This window comes from Mercenaria mercenaria, chromosome 3, assembly GCF_021730395.1.
Source record: "Mercenaria mercenaria strain notata chromosome 3, MADL_Memer_1, whole genome shotgun sequence".
Taxonomy (NCBI): Eukaryota; Metazoa; Mollusca; class Bivalvia; order Venerida; family Veneridae; genus Mercenaria; species Mercenaria mercenaria.
In genome coordinates, this window is record NC_069363.1 from 13259818 (window position 1) to 13273328 (window position 13511).

A 13511-nucleotide genomic window follows, 5' to 3' on the forward strand; every position below is an offset into this window, starting at 1 on the left:
AAGTGATAATAAATGTACAGAATGTAGACAGACCTGTCTGAAAATGTAGTCTTCTCATTGGTCAGTTTCAAAGTTACTGTTCAATAACAGCCAATCATGTATTGTAAGTATTTACCTGTGAGTGACACTCATGAATATTCTGTATGTTTCTGTACCCATACGAAATATGCCGCCTGGTTTTAGTGAAAAAATACAGGCGGAAATATGCTAGAAAACCAGATGGATTTCTAAATTAAGAACAGTTGCAAGAACCAGACGGATAGTGATAAATTATGCAAATGAGCTGGTTTTTATTAGCTCACCTGTCACAAAGTGACAAGGTGGGCTTTTGTGATCGTGCGGTGTCCGTCGTCTGTCCGCCCGTGCGTCCATCCGTCCATAAACTTTTGCTTGTGACCACTCTAGAGGTCACATTTTTCATGGGATCTTTATGAAAGTTGGTCAGAATGTTCATCTTGATGATATCTAGTTCAAGTTCGAAACTGGGTCACGTGCCTTCAAAAACTAGGTCAGTAGGTCTAAAAATAGAAAAACCTTGTGACCTCTCTAAGAGTCCATATATTTCATGAGATCTGTATGAAAGTTGGTCTGAATGTTCATCTTGATGATAGCTAGGTCAAGTTCGAAAATGGGTCACATGCCATCAAAAACTAGGTCAGTAGGTCAAATAATAGAAAAACCTTGTGATCTCTCTAGAGGCCATATTTTTCATGGGATCTGTATGAAAGTTGGTCTGAATGTTCATCTTGATGATATCTAGATCAATTTCGAAAGTGGGTCACGTGCCATCAAAAACTAGGTCAGTAGGTCAAATAATAGAAAAATCTTGTGACCTCTCTAAAGGCCATATTTTTCATGGGATCTGTATGAAAGTTGGTCTGAATGTTCATCTTGATGATATCTAGGTCAAGTTTGAAACAGGGTCATGTGCAGTCAAAAACTAGATCAGTAGGTCTAAAAATAGAAAAACCTTGTGACCTCTCTAGAGGCCATACTTGTGAATGGATCTCCATAAAAATTGGTCAGAATGTTCACCTTGATGATATAGGGGTCAATTTTGAAACAGGGTCACGTGCCTTAAAAAACTAGGTCAGTAGGTCAAATAATAAAAAAAACCTTGTGACCTCTCTAGAGGCTATACTTTTCATGGGATCTGTATGAAAGTTGGTCTGAATGTTCATCTTGATGATATCTAGGTCAAGTTTGAAACTGGGTCAACTGCGGTCAAAAACTAGGTCAGTAGGTCTAAAATTATTTAAGTCTTTTGACCTCTCTAGAGGCCATATTTTTCAATGGATCTTCATGAAAATTGATCTGAATGTTCACCTTGATGATATCTAGGTCAGTTTCGAAACTGGGTCATGTGCGGTCAAAAACTAGGCCAGTAGATATAAAAATAGAAAAACCTTGTGACCTCTCTAGAGGCCATATTTTTCATGAGATCTTCATGAAAATTAGTGAGAATGTTCACCTTGATGATATCTAGGTAAAATTCAAAACAGGGTCACGTACCTTCGAAAACTAGGTCAATAGGTCAAATAATAGAAAAACCTTGTGACCTCTCTAGAGACCATATTTTTCAATGGATCTTCTTGAAAGTTGGTCAGAATTTTTATCTTGATAATATCTAGGACAAGTTCAAAACTGGGTCACATGAGCTCAAAAACTAGGTCACTATGTCAAATAATAGAAAAAACGACGTCATACTCAAAACTGGGTCATATGGGAAGAGGTGAGCGATTCAGGACCATCATGGTCCTCTTGTTTCTAAAAATCAGGCGTCATTTCACCTGTCAAATTTTCCAGGCAGACCTCAAAACCGGGCGTCATTTAAAAAAAAACAGGCATCATTCTTAAAAACCAGGCGTCATTTAACATGTCAAATAATGACTGAAGGCGTCGTTTCTTATTTTCCAGGCGGATTTTCAAATCCAGGCGTCGTTTGATACAGACAACATATCACATTACTTGTAAAGCAATACTGTTTTGGGGACAAAATATTTATAGATTTGGTTTCCATACAATAATTATTCTATTTATATACATATACACAATCATTCAAGACAATAACCGTTCAATAAAATGTAAAACTTTATGTCACAGAAGAGTTAGACACTAAATTTTACCCCTGTGAAATAATAGGGAATGGTACTTACTGTACTGGTTTCACAGTGGTTACATCAGGCCCGGATCCAGAAATATTTTATGGGTGGGGGTGGGGGCACCACACTTGATCAAAGACGTCACCCCTGAGGTGGCATAGCACTGAGAGAGGCAGTAGGTATAGGGAGGGGGCCTCTGCCAATGTTATGGGGGTCAAGCAGGATCTCCCCACTGGAAATTTTTGAAATACAGTATCAAATGGTGGCCTATGGTGAATTTACTGGTGGGGTACTCCTCTCATTTTAGGGGGATCAGAGGGTTCTCCCCCTGGAATTTTTTTTAATAGAGGCATGAAATGGTGGCATCTGGTGCATGTTAGGTCTAAATTTTGAGGTAATGGAGGGGTTACTCTCCTCTTGATGGGGGGTGGGGGCAGGGGTCAGGGGCTGTCCCCCTGGAAAATTTTAAAATACAGGTATTAAATGGTTGCCTCTGGTGTGTTTCTGGGTCTAAATTTTCAGACAATATTATTCCTTCGCCAAAACAGTAGGGTGCATCTTTGATGAGTATAGGACACCGTTACTTCTCAGCCAACAGGGAGAGGGGGGGTGGGGGGAGGGGGCACAAGCCCCCTTGGCCCGGCCCTGGATCCGGGCATGTACATAGTGGTAAATCGAGCTACTAAAAATCTGAATTATTATGAAATCATAAATTTATTAAAATCTGACTTAATGAAGTAAAAGATGAAAATCAAAGAGCTGAAAAAGTTATTGTGAAAGTCATATTGATGGGGCTTTATGAAAAGCTATAGTAGGTTATAGTGATAAAGGGCCATCATTGCCCTTTTGTTGTGGTACTTAGGCTAAAAAAATATATGTGTGGTTCAGGTAACATTGGTAAAAAAAATAGGGTAGGTAGGTAGGCTTTTTATGCCCCCGGCATCTACTGATGCAGGAGGCATATAGTGATTGTCCTGTCCGTCCGTTCATTTGTCCGTTCGTTCTTCCGTTCATCCGTCCATCCGTACGAGGTTAACCAAATGGGACCGTTTCGTCTAGCATCAATACCCCTTACAAGAATGACTTGATACTAATGCAGATGTAACCTGTGACCATTCCTCATCTTCAGACATCACCTGACCTCAGTTTGACCTTGACCTTGACCTCATTTTGCACTTAAGTTGCTTTATATGGGCCATCACTCGGTTAACCAAATGGGACTGTTTCGTCTAGCATCAATACCGCTTACAAGAATGAATTGATACTAATAGAGATGTAACCTGTGACCATTCCTCATCTTCAAACATCCCCTGACTTCAGTTTGACCTTGACTTCGTTTTGGACTTAGGTTGCTTTATATCAACAAGGATGCCACCGGGGGCATCAAGCGTTTATTGAACGCATCTCCTTGTTTTTTTTTCCAGATGCAAGGTTACTGAGACTTGTGTAATATATGCACATTGAAAACATATTGCCAATATATGCAATTCTTAGTGGCATTTTGTTATTTAATACATGACCATATTGCACCAGGATGGTCTAGTGGTCAAGACATAATCCCTTTTTCGGATTGAAGCCAATGTTCGAATCTTTGCCCTGGCAAAAATGCTTCATACTGCAATGCATCTAAATTTGCATTTGTCGTATGGTTTAAATTTTAAACCAGGGTTATAGGTGGAATTCAATTTTTTTTATAATTCTAAAAGGGAACTATTTAAGGAACATTCCTGTGAAGTTTGATCAAAATTGGCCAAGTGGTTTAGGAGATGTCATTTGAAGCAAAATGTTGACACACAATGGACAACACATTAGAAAGGACAATGGATTACAGACAGCTTATAATTGACCACGGTTTGCAGATGTAACACAAACTTCAGCAGTTCACCCATAATCATGCTCAGCTCAACCTATAAAGCTAGATGCACAAAGTGTGTGTATATTTAAAATAAAATTATTTTTTTCCCACCAGCGCTATCAAAAATTGAATAAATGTGAAAATGCAAAATAAATCAACGCTTGGGGTGGTGAGGGGGTAAAGGTGTTGGTATTTAAAAGAAAAATATGTTGCAGAAATTAGACAAATGCCACAAAATTATGTATGAACCATGACTATAGAAGGAAACAATAGTCAAGCTGTTGAGCTAGCTCTTTAGAGACATGGTTGAATGTCAGACTGTCATACGAGAGGTCCTGGGTTCAATCCCGGCAAGGTCAAAAGGATTATTCCTCTCAAATTACTACAACGACAATCTGTGCAGGTATAGGCCACTGGGGGAGCGGTAACAGGCTAGAAATTGCAAGGATGTGCAGCTGATGCCTGGCTAGAAATAGCAAAGATGGTGCAGTAATGTCTGGCTTCAAATTGTCAGAGAGGGGAGGTATGTAGTAGTAAATTGCAGAGTGCTGCCATATTGAACGATCAATATTGATAGAAGCTTTCTTCAAAGTGTTTCAGTTCTTACTGGATATTTTTCGTTCCAGGCTAATTTGTAGCCGCGGAAATTTTTCGTTCCAAAAAAAATCCTAGGGTTGGCGTAAAAAATAGGATTGGTCAGGTTACCTGAACCACACATATTTTTGTTTTAGCCTTATGTTTCATGTTTGACATAATTCTTACTGTTTAGCAGTATATCACCAAATCACAGAAATGTTTGGTAAAGGAACAACATTTTTACCTACAGTCTACCTGTCTAATACATGTTTTACTTTACTGTCCTGTACCATTGGATACTTAAAATATTCTCAAAAGTTGTCGACCTTTATAAAAGAATGCCATTTGTAAAGAAATAAAAGTAAACAATTTTTCAAATTGATGTTTAACTTAGTTAAGTGAAGTTAAGCACTGGGACATTATTGCAATGACATGTAACAGTTCTTTAAAAATGAAGAGTATATAAAGGCGTTGAACTGTCTGGAAGTTACATATAATGGCCCATTCATGCAGTCCCTTTCCAGAATTCAATACATATCATCGAGCAAATTGATGATGCTTTTGTAGACTTAAAAATATGTTTTATATGTTGTTTAATTTTCATGTAAAACAGCTCTTTCTTCTATGATTTGGTGATGTTCGAATTTTTTTTCCCAAAACCTAGACCTTAACTCTTAAATGATGTCCTGATAAATGAATGTTGAAAGATTGAATGCATTTGAATCATATTGAATGAAAGAGTTTGGTTGCACTGCACTAAATTTTCATGAGAAAAAAAGACCATTACATGCATGTCATCTTGTGTTATATGCACACATTACATATTTAAGTATCTTTTTACAAAACAACTGCCTCCGTGTCATTGCTGTCAGGAAAAAACTATGTTCAGAATGATGCCTTAAAATCCACTTAGAAAATTTTTCACTCAGATAAGGCTTGTGCTGGAAAATTTCTAAGTTCAATATGACGCCTCAAAATCTGGGCGTCAAAATGAACTAGAAAAAAAATACCTAGACCTAAATATGTTTGAAAACTTCAAAATTCAAATATCCACCTGGATTTTAAATGACGCCTGTTGTCTTACAGCAAATGACGCCTCCTTTTCCTGGTCATTTGACAGGTCTGCCTGGTTTTAGACACGGATTTCTTAAAACTAGGGGGATTTTTGCTTTTGACGCCGCAAAACGAGCTGGTTTTCTGTCTGAACTTTTCCTAAGGGTGAAAAAATTAATTTTCGATGCCCGAGCCTAAATAGTTGCATAAATATTGAAAAACAAATACGAGATAAACATTCCTTTATCACCAAGTGGCATGTGCAGATATAGCTGTGTTGACAAAACATTCAGCTATCAATCTTGGGATTGTGGGTTTGATACCACTGTCTGATCATATCATTTTTTAGCTCGACTATTCATAGAATAGAAGAGCTATTGGACTCGCTCATGCGTCGGCATCCGCGTCCGTGTCCCGATTTGGTTAAGTTTTTGTATGTAAGCTGGTATCTCAGCAACCACTTGTGGGAATGGATTGAAACTTCACACACTTATTCACTGTGATAAACTGACTTACATTGCACAGGTTCCATAACTCTATTTCGCTTTTTTACAAAATTATGCCCCTTTTTTCGACTTAGAAATTTTTGGTTAAGGTTTTGTATGTAAGCTGGTATCTCAGTACTCACTAATGGGAATGGATTGAAACTTCACAGACTTGTTCATTGTCATGATCTGACATGTACAAAATAGGTCCCATAACTCTATTTTGCTTCTTTACAAAATTATGCCCCTTTTTCAACATAGAAATTTTTGGTTAAGTTTTTGTATGTAAGCTGGTATCTCAGTATCCACTAATGGGAAGGGATTGAAACTTCACACACTTGTTCACTGTCATGATATGACATGCAGTGCAAAGGGTCAATAACTCAACTTCGAACTTTGCAAAATTTTGTCCCTTTTTCAACTTAGGAGTTTTTGGTTAAATTCTTATATGTAAGTTGGTATCTCAGTACCCACTTATGGGAATGAATTGAAACTTCACACACTTGTCCACTGTCATGAGCTGATAAGCACTATGCAGGTTCCATAACCCTATTTTGCTTTTTTTTTTACTAAATTATGCCCCTTTTTCGACTTAGTTATTCATTCATTCGACAAGGCTGTTGAATAGTCGAGCGTTGCTGTCCTTCGATAGCTCTTGTTATTTCATCTGTGAACTTAAAAGGCACAAAAATTGTCAAGCTTATCATGATTTGTTATGCATTTATTGAAAGAAAAGCAATAAGTATTCAACATTTAAGTACATGACTGTGAGTTAACTTCTTTAAAATGTCAACTAAAATCTTCAGGACTGGACTCTGCAGTCATTTCTAGCAACTGGCATCAGTATATGATGAAAACTAAATCTTACATTAGATTTTCAAATAAAAATGTGATACAGTGTAACTTCTGAAAACCGAACGACCTCCGAACCAACATTAAAGTTCGGTATTTGGAAGTTTCCGGATTTCAGAAGTTTGAAAGTTTGCAGTCAAAGTGGACGTGGTGCACTAGAGTTATGTTTTCTTACACGTAGGATGAAGGGGATTATTATCCTTTACAATTGTACAAGTTATAAAGTAATTAATTAATTTATTAATTAATAATAACATATGAATTGATTAATTTATACAAACATTAAGAATAATCAAGGATGAATGATAAATTTTCATTTTTATATACAAAAAAAAAGTAATAATAATAATAATATTTTACCATCTTTGAAATTCCGAGTTTGTCAATATTTAATTGTTGTTGATAATGCATAGCTTAATCGATTTAAGTAAATCACTTAAAAACATCGAACTTTCTTTCATTCAAACAATAAGAAAGTTTTCCACATGTAAGATATTTAATTCATCAAGTTTTCATAAATTAAAAACAAATACATGTAATTGTCGATTATTATTTCACATTGCATCAAATGATCATTGTGATTATAACACGTGTCAAAATAAATGCGCGCCGCTAATAGATTAACAAAAGAACATGTTGACAACTTGCCACGGGCATTCTTAGATTAACAACATGTTAAAGACAGGTGACAAATTTAATCCGGCAAATATTTTGCTGTTCGGTATTTGGAAGTCCACTTTAGTGTTAAAATTTAAATGGTCCTTCAAAAATCGTCCGGTTTTCAGAATTCAGAAGTTCTGGTTTTCAGAAGTTAAAAATATATTGAAATAAGAACAGAAAAAAACGGGACTTTCAGTTTCGTGCGGTTTTCAAAGGTTTCCGGTTTTTAGAAGGTCCGGTTTTCAGAAGTTACACTGTATAAGTTTCACAAAATGGTATAAGAATAAAAGCTACATTACACTGAATTTATAAAAATGGTCTGAATTAAATTCAAACCCATTGCAATGTGCGTGGAAGTCAGAGAGCTTACCTCAATGCCACCGTACCATTGGTGACCTATGTAAGTTATTAGTAGCCTACCGGTGGAACACTGGAGGGGACTATAGGAATGCCCTCCATCCGTCCATCTGTCTGTCAGTCCTTCTGTCTACAAATCTGGATCCTGCAATTACTCAAAAAGTATTCAAGATAGGTTCATAAAACTTGGTATGTGAATAGAGGGCAATATGTAGATTATGCATGTACATGACTTATGCTTTTAGGTCATAGTTTAAGGTCACTATTGAAGGTCAATTAAGAATTGTTTCTGCTCCATAACTTTCATATGCATTGATGGATTATCTTAATGCTACACTTAAATGCTCCCCATAATGAGACATTGTATTGCTCATGTGATCTAAGCTTGTCAGTTAAAGGTCAAGGTCACCATTTAAGGTCAAGTAAAAATTTGTTTCCACACCAGAACTTTTAATTGCATTAAAGGATTTTTAGTTCACCAGAGCACAAAGTGCTCAAGGTGGGCTATTGTGACCGGTCATTGTCCGGCATGAGTCGTCGTGCGTTGGCCGTCTTCCGTCAACATTTGCCTTGTGAACACTCTAGAGGCCACATTTGTGACCCAAAGTTTTTGAAACTTGGTCAGAATGTTAGTCTTGATGATCTCTAGATCAAGTTCAGAACTGGGTCATGTTGGGTCAAAAACTAGGCCAGTAGGCCAGATCAAAGGAAAAGCATGTGAACGCTCTAGAGGCCACATTTGTGACCCAATCTTCATGCAATTTGGTCAAAATGTTAGCCTTGGTGATTTCTAGATCAAATTTGAAACTGGGTCATGTTGGATCAAAAACTAGGTCAGTAGGCCAGATCAAAGGAAAAGCTTGTTAACACTCTAGAGGCCACAGTTGTGGCTCAATATTTATGAAACTTTGTAAGAATGTTTGTCTTGATGATTTCTAGGTCAAGTTTGAATCTGGGCCATGTGGGTTCAAAAATTAGGTCACCCGGTCATTTCAAAGGAAAAGCTTGTGAACACTTCAGAGGCCACATTTGTGACCCAATCTTTATGAAACTGGGTCAGAATGTTTGTCTTAATGATTTCTAGGTCAAGTTTGAAACTGGGTCATGTGGGGTCAAAAAACTAGGTCACTAGGCTAGATCAAAGGATTAGCTTGTGAACACTCTAGAGGCCACATATGTGACTCAGCCGTTATGAAATTTGATCACAATGATTGTCTTGGTGATTTCTAGGTCAAAATTTGAATCTGGGTCATGTGGGATCAAAAACTAGGTCACCCAGTCAAATCAAAGGAAAAGCTTGTGAACACTCTAGAGGCCACATTTGTGATTCAATCTTTATGAAATTTGATCAGAATGTTTGTCTTGATGATTTCTAGGTCAATTTTGAGTCTGGGTCATGTGGGGTCAAAAACTAGGTCACCTGGTCAGATCATTGGAAAAGCTTATGTACACTTTAGAGGCCACATTTGTGACTCAGTCTTTATGAAACTGGGTCAGAATTTTTTTTCTAATGATTTCTAGGTCAGGTTTGAAACTGGGTCATTTGGGATCAGAAACTAGGCCACTAGGCTAGATCAAAGGATTAGCTTGTGAACACCCTAGAGGCCACAGTTGTGACTCAATCTTTATCAAATTTAATCAGACTGTTTGTCTTGATGATCTCTAGGTCAAGTTCGAATCTGGGTCATGTTGGGTCAAAAACTAGGTCACTCGGTCAAATCAAAGGAAAAGCTTGTGAACACTCTAGAGGCCACAGTTGTGAACAATCTTTATTAAATTTGATCAGAATGTTTGTCTTTATGATCTCTAGGTCAAGTTTGAATCTAGGTCATGTGGGGTCAAAAACTAGGTCACCCGGTCAAATCAAAGGAAAGTTTGTGAACACTCTAAAGGCTACAGGTGTGACTCAATCTTTATGAAACTTGGTCAGAATGTTTGTCTTGATGATCTCTTGGTTAAGTTTGAAACTGGCTCTTGTGGGATCAAAAACTAGGTCAGTAGGCCAGATCAACTCTAGTGAGCGATATAGGGCCATCATGGCCCTCTTGTTTAATTAGTACACAGAAATGCTCCCCATGAATAGACGGTATGTTGCGTACATGACCCATGGTTGTTAGTTAAAGATCAAGGTCACTATTGAAGGTCAAGTAAAATTGTTTCCGCTCTATAACAGTTATGTGCATTGATGGATTATCTTAGTCCTGCAATGATGAGACATTGTATAGTGTGCGTGATCTATGCTTGTAGGTCAAGATCACTATTGAAATTTAAGTAAAAATAATCTTTGTTTCTTAGCTCCTAAATCATCAGCCTTGAAGCATTTTTAGTCTAGACACTGTCGCCATCAACCACAAGGGAGGAATACTAACAAAGTCTTCCACTGGCAGGGGACTTCATGTATTGCCACTGCAGTATTCGGTCACTTGTTTTCCAAACATTGAACCGTTTTCATGTGATTTTACTTAGAGATTGGTTTTTGAATGCCGATAGGAAATAAATGTGATTGATCAGCAGTCAGTCAAAGCGCCTGAGTCAGATATCCTGTAATTAACAGAGGGAGCTTCTAATCGGATGTTAAAGATTGTCCTGAAACTACAAGCCACAGTCATTCATAGCTTTGAACCATTTGAGAAAAAGTTAATACTGCTTAAACACAGATAATGCTCTCTGTTGGGGTAAAATACTGATTTTGTTGCATTTAAAGGTTGGTCAAGTAACAGATGTGTTCAAAACATAAAAATGTGATCATTTACTCTTACCTGTGTTGACTTCAGCTTAATTCAAGTTATATTTTCACAGGTTGAGCTGATAAAATTTAAATGCCCAGCCAAGACAGAGTTATTTTAGTATTACTATAAATTTGATAAACAATTGCTTTCCCTGTTGAGCTGTAGTTCATGAACTGATGAGCATTCATGAACTGTTCATGAACATTCCTGAACGATTCGTGAACAATGCGATGAATGTTCCTGAAAAAGTTTGTGAACTGTTCACGAACCAAAAGTTCATGAATTGTTCATGAAACTATTCCTGAAAAAGTTCACCAACTGTCTGTGAACCTAAAGTTCAAGAATTATTCATGAACTGGTTCTTCAAAAATTTCACCTTTGGTGCATGATTTTAAGTTCACGAATTATAAGTTCAGTAATCAAACAAGTGACTTCATTCAGAACTCCAGTGCAGTATTTGATTTTATTTCAGTTATGCTGATGGTTCATGAACCTGAAGTTCATACACTGTTCATGACCTTCAAATTAATGAATTGATCAATCAAGTCTGAAATTCATAAAATTCATAAATCAGGATCCGTTTACTTGTAAAAGCTTCTAGTATTTACAGCTGAAGGCTAACACCAGACTTACTGATAACATACATATGACTAGGAATGTTACTACATGTATTTTGTATTTTATGTTGTCTGCAATTTGTACAAAATTTTGATTAAACATTGGGGATAGCTAACAGAAGTTTCATCATTATTTGGCAATTTAGAAAATGTCACTGGAAAAGAATAATGGTGTACACTGATACATGGTTGGTGAATTTATTGATGTCTTTCATTTCATACCAGAAATCCTTGAAATATTCATGAACTTGTTTAAGAATGAATCAAGATTTTTTCATGAATGTCAATATACCTATAGAATTCAAGAAAAATTCTTAAAAAAAAAATGATGAACATTTTATGAGCAGTTTAAGAATATTAAATTCTTAAAACATTCTTGATGTGTTCTTAAGAAAAAGTCATCTAAGATTCAATAAAAGTACTAAAAATTCAAAACCTTTTTCTAGTTCAGTACCAGTTCTTGAACCCAATAAGGAGTTTCTGAACTGTTCACTCATTAAACATAAAACTTAGGTTTTCCTTTTACAATAAATGAATAAGTTCATGAAATGTTCATGAATGTTCATGAACATTAAATTTATGTCACATGATCAGTTTCCATTATTTTGTTGCATGCTGGGAAATTTTTTGCACATGTGATTCAGCAATTTTTTAGAAGTTTGTGCAGCAAATGAGAAGGAAATATTTTTCATACTACAGTAAGGAATGGTTTAAAAGGAACATGAGTATACTGAATATCAAATAAGTAATTATGGTGTTGTCATAAATTGTTCATTTTAAAAATATAAAATCCTTTTAAAATGTCACATGTTTTCACAACCCTGAAACAAAGCTAGTATCTAATCTGAATGTCAGTCTTGAGATTAAAGTAAATTAGACCATCTAGCAACTGAATTTTGGATAAAATTTCACTTGGGATTTTGTTGTTTTTTCCGCTTTTTTAGCTCGACTATTCATAGAATAGTAGAGCTATTGCACTTGCCCATGCGTCGGCGTCCGCATCCGCGTCCGCGTCCCGATTTGGTTAAGTTTTGTATGTAAGCTGGTATCTCAGCAACCACATGTGGGAATGGATTGAAACTTCACACACTTATTCACTGTGATAAACTGACTTACATTGCACAGGTCCCATAACTCTTTTGCTTTTTTACAAAATTATGCCCCTTTTTTGACTTACAAATTTTTGGTTAAGGTTTTGTATGTAAGCTGGTATCTCAGTAACCACTTGTGGGAATGGATTGAAACTTCACACACTTATTCACTGTGATAAACTGACTTACATTACATTGCACAGGTCCATAACTCTATTTTGCTTTTTTACAAAATTATGCCCCTTTTTCGACTTAGAATTTTTTGGTTAAGGTTTTGTATGTAAGCTGGTATCTCAGTACTCACTAATTGGAATGGATTGAAACTTCACACACTTGTTCACTGTCATGATCTGACATGCACAAAGCAGGTTCCATAACTTTATTTTGCTTTTTTACAAAATTATGCCCCTTTTTCGACTTAGAATTTTTTGGTTAAGGTTTTGTATGTAAGCTTATATCTCAGTATCCACTAATGGGAAAGGATTGAAACTTCACACACTTGTTCACTGTCATGATATGACATGCAGTGCAAAGGGTCAATAACTCAACTTTGCATTTTACAAAATTATGCACCTTTTTAAACTTAGGAGTTTTGGGTTAAATTCTTATATGTAAGCTGGTATCTCAGTACCCTCTAATGGGAATGGATTGAAACTTCACACACTTGTCCACTGTCATGAGCTGATAAGCACTATGCAGGTTCCATAACCCTATTTTGCTTTTTTTAAATTATGCCCCTTTTTCGACTTTCGTATTCATTCAATCGACAAGGCTGTTGAATAGTCGAGCGTTGCTGTCCTCCGACAGCTCTTGTTATATTTTGGAATTTAAAGACCTTTTTCAGTGTCGTATGAGGGTGTAATAATTTTTAAATGCAAAATGGACACAATCGGATGTCCTTGGGATTTAATCACAGGTTTAAACAGTGCAAAATGTTCTCAAGTCACTCACCTGAGAAAGCCTGCTTTTCTCAGACAGTTGCTATAGTAACGTCACTATTGTTAAAATCACTGTTTCTAATTCAGCTGGGTTCATCAACTTTCCATTATCTTGTTACTTTCAGTTCATGAACCCCTGGTTCATGAACTATGGTTCATCAACTTGATGAATAGTTGATGTCGCAAAAAGTCCCAT